At 39.3% G+C, this 4,247-nt stretch overlaps 1 protein-coding gene across 2 annotated transcripts in view; it reads right to left on the bottom strand.

The window, feature by feature from the left end:
• HIVEP2 (human immunodeficiency virus type I enhancer binding protein 2) overlaps positions 1–4,247 on the bottom strand; it is a 154,459-nt gene that overhangs the window by 95,898 nt on the left and 54,314 nt on the right. The gene's annotated exons all lie outside the window — the stretch shown is intronic.

Raw genomic sequence — 4,247 nt, 5'->3', positions numbered from 1 at the left:
GGGTTTTTTTGGGTTTTTTTTTTTTTTTTTTTTTTTTTTTTTAAGCTTTCAAACCCTCCTGAGCTGTTTTGAAGTAACAGAAATGTAAATGAAGAGAGAAGGCCTCTACTTTTGACTGCTTTGCTTGGCAGTCTTCCTGTGCTTTAAACATGGCTTCATTTTTTAAATTTTTTTTTTTTTGCATTGTATCAGCTGTCTCCAGAGAAGTTATCCACCTATGCTGGGAATTTCCGCAAACAATTCTTTAACTTGCAAACTCAACACATACTCTGTGTGTGGTTACTCTCCGAAAAAATAGCCTTAAGATGTCACTTTAACAGATCTGCTCCTTGTGGAGGTGGATCTGCTGACTTCAGGAACAAAACGTAAGTTTTTACTGCTTTCCAGCTATTTCTCTTGTTTGGGCTCCATGAATAGGACAGCTGCAAGAAAGCAAGTTGTATCCTAGTCCTGAGTTGAGTTCACTCAATTCACATTCTGCCCCTGTACCTGAGGAGCCCCATGCGAATACAATGAGATTGCCTTTAGCCAGGATACCCTGGTAACTTACACGAGCTTGAGAGCTACAACTAACATGTGTACAATAGCGCAGATTAAAACTGCCTTCCTTTTTGTTACAGAAATGCTGCCTTCAGAGACAATATGTTCCAAATGAGCTTGGCCACTCAGGTCCCATAGAAGAACTGCTTGGTGAGACCTTGGAGAAGGATGGCAAAGTCCATGATGCAATTCCCAGTCATTTCCATGGACACTGAAATGCATCGAGATGTGCATTGACATGCTTTGCCATATTGTATGTGCAGTGCAATACCCAGCCATGAAGAGGTGGGGTACGGGCAGGGTCATCACTGCTAGCAGCATACAAATGAAGTTGAACAGAAATACAAAAGGATGGAATAAGCTTGGAACTTTTTGGTAAAGAGGTATGTGCTCATGTTTTTTTTCTTTAAAGTTTGCTATTGACCAGGAAAACAAACAGGCAAATGATGTGTTACTACACAGTAATGTCATCAGTGATCTGTACAGGCATCTGAGTATATAAAATACTATATGTTCTGGCTCCAGACCTATACACTAGATCACATCAGTGATATAACTTGCTAGGAAATAAAGTGGGATATAGAGTCAGAGTGCCACTTCTGAGGCTTTGAACACAATCTTTGTAGGAGAATTCCTGGCAATTCTTAAGTCAAAGGGCAAAACTCTCTTCAGCTTCAAGAGGAAAGTTAAAAAAAGAAGAAGAAAGAAACCTGGCTCCCAATAAGACCCTCCTGCAGTAAAAACTAATGTTTCTAGTATGTGGAATGTGTCTTCCCATGGGATGGTAAGGCAAATTCCAGTCCCCCTTATTAGCCCTTTTATTCTGTGAAAATGAGGCTAAATGCCTTTGTTCATACCAGCTATACAGGCAGTCCTCTACTTACAATGTTTTGTGTTATGTTTTGCACTTATGACACTTATAAATTGACACCCTGTTTCAACTTTATGATGTCAGTTTTGACTTTACAATGCTTGATCTGACCTGATGCCATGCCAGCGAACAAGTTTGCTGCATCACCCATCTCCCCGGAGAACATCTGTCCAAACTTCCTTGGACACTTTCTTTAAGAAAGCAGCCAAGACTCCAGAGAAGACTCCAGCCAAGAACCCTTCAAAAAGTCCAACCAAGAGCCCCTCAAAAAGTCCAGCAAAGCCTCCTCAAAGAAGTCCTTCCAAATCAATATGATTGCTATTTACAGTATAAATACATTAATGTAGCTATATTACTCATCTATAATTGATTGAGTACAAAACTCTGGGTTATTTTTGATGAAAATAGGGTATTGGGCCTTGGTTCAGGAACCAATCCCCCATTTATGACATTGCTTCCTATGGGAAAATCAGTTCCGAGTTGCAACATTTTGACTTAAGATGTTGTTTTCAGGAACCAATTGTCTCGCAAGTCGGAGGGCTGCCTGTACTGGCAAGAGTCGGCTTTAATTAATGTGCATCATAAATCCATTTCTTAAATTCCCAATACAAAAGCATTTACTCTCATTTACACAAATCCCCCTTTACACAGCTTTGGCATTAGTAAAGGGGAGTTACTCTAAATGATGATGATAATAATAAAGGCTGGTAGGTGAAAGATATTATTTATGATAAAAAAGCAAACTGCTGTGCCTTCTCAACAGCTGCAAAGGGAGTGTACAAGTTGGAGTCTCTAAAGAACTCCATAGTCTGCACTCGTTGATTTTCAAATGTATCTCTTGACACACCTGCTCTCACACCAGTTCAGTAAGTTGCATTTGTACAGCTCAGGAGAATTTATAATCTAATCCAACTGGAAAAAGTCTCCATTTCACTTCAGTGAGAGTTGGATTTGATTCTTAACCCACACTTCAGAGAGTTTAATTTTGCTTTCCTTAATTGGGCAAAAAGCCCATTAAATGAAAGCCTGGAGTAAATAAGGACTGCAAGAGTTGGGCTGTGTGGTCTTACTAAACTTCCTTAATAGCATTTCAAAACAACATCAGAGTTAAAGCATACTACATGCTATAAGGAAATAGCCAGCATTTAATGTTTGTAATAACCACAGACAATGCGTGTATCATCAAGCAGAATTTTACTGCCCAATTAAGGCTCCCAAAGGTACTATCATAATACTAAAAGCAGACACTTTTCATTTGTTTTTATCTCTTGCACTACTAAAAGAAGATTTAAAAACTTGAGAAATTATTGGTTCTTTGGCAGGGAGATTAAATAAGAGTGGCTGTATCAGTCCTCTAAGAACTGTCCAGTGAACACACACAGCAATGCAAAAAATAATATCTGAAAATTTGCTAATATTTTGTCATGTCTACTCAACAGTTTTTGTTCTAATCTACTGCTGTTGTTTGCCAGCTCGAATGCTAAGATTAAACAAACCTCCTAACTCATCAGAACTTTAATACTGCAGGAGGAACAAGGAAAAGCATGGCTTATAGCTTGAAAATCTTTTTTCAATTTGAACTTTGTATCTCATAAACAGAAGGATTAGTCTTTAGACAGGGCTTGGAAACATGCATACAGAAGCCCTCTGGTAATAACTGTTACCGTCTGTGTCCAAGAAACTGTTTTTTCCATTAGGTTACCCCGTGGCAATTCCACCCTTTATTTTCTATATGATAAAACTGCACATCAAGTGCCAACTGCAGACATATCAGGGACTTTGGCATCATAGTAACATCTGATTTTAGAGAAATTCCCTTGATAGACCAACAAGAGCTGCAACACTGTTTTGTATAATCTCTTCAGCTGTCCATCTCTACATTAAGCATAGTGAGAGTGGGAATATACCCTGTTCCTAGCAACATGGAAAACTGGAGTTACACATTACAGTGCTCAACAGCCCTGCTGCCTATCTTACAAGTACAGCAACCTAAAATCCAGTTTCTCCTAACTTCGTTGTAAACCTGCATCCAATTTCTAGTGTAAGCTGAACTGTAATGCTCTTATGGAATTTGTCAGCCAGGCTTGCAAGACAGCAAGGGACCTACTACATTCTAACTGGGTTCTTTTGATGCCTGTACAATAAATACAGTGTACTCCATTTATTTGTACACCAGATGAGTGAATAACTTAATTCTATGACACAATGCCAGCTTCGGTGTACAGTCCTTTGGGTGGCATGAAGTCCTTTTAAGGGTGTCATGGAGTGCTACACAATATTAGCACTCTTAGGTGTACAAACACCTACTCATGATTCACAAGATAAACCCAGAAATTTCAAATAGGAATTCATAGTGTCAAATACGTTCTGACCTCTTGTGGTCTTTCTGAATTCTCCGCAACAGAAGAAGTGAGCTATTATTTTTTTCATAGTCAAAACATGAGTGAAAACTAAGAGCTGGCATTTCTGAAAGGCGTCTTCAGTCGAACAAGGGGTTCTTAGAGTCTAAAAAGGTTAAGAAGCACTGGTGTAGCCTTGCTTATGTTACAACAAGCTCTGGTTATCTGTGTATAATTTAAATGTGTGAAGTACTTAAGTGCCTAGTCTAGCTAAGCCCCTCTGTTTACTTTGTAACTTAACTTTACTCTGGTTAACTGCAGAGAAAATATAACTATCTATTTTGTAACTAATTGCACTCCATTTAACTACCAGAAAGAGCACAGGAGAAACAGCTCTCAAAGGACTGCTGTTAGAAGCCTCCAGTTACAAGTTAACTCACAGTCCCCCTCACCCCATGATGCTTTGCACTTCCCCCACAACTCCCCCCCCCCCCCCC

Source organism: Gavialis gangeticus, unplaced genomic scaffold, assembly GCF_001723915.1.
Source record: "Gavialis gangeticus isolate Ggan-Ray unplaced genomic scaffold, GavGan_comp1, whole genome shotgun sequence".
Lineage (NCBI taxonomy): Eukaryota > Metazoa > Chordata > Crocodylia > Gavialidae > Gavialis > Gavialis gangeticus.
The sequence above is the reverse complement of the archived record's forward strand: the minus strand, read 5'-3'. Positions and strand labels throughout refer to the sequence as shown.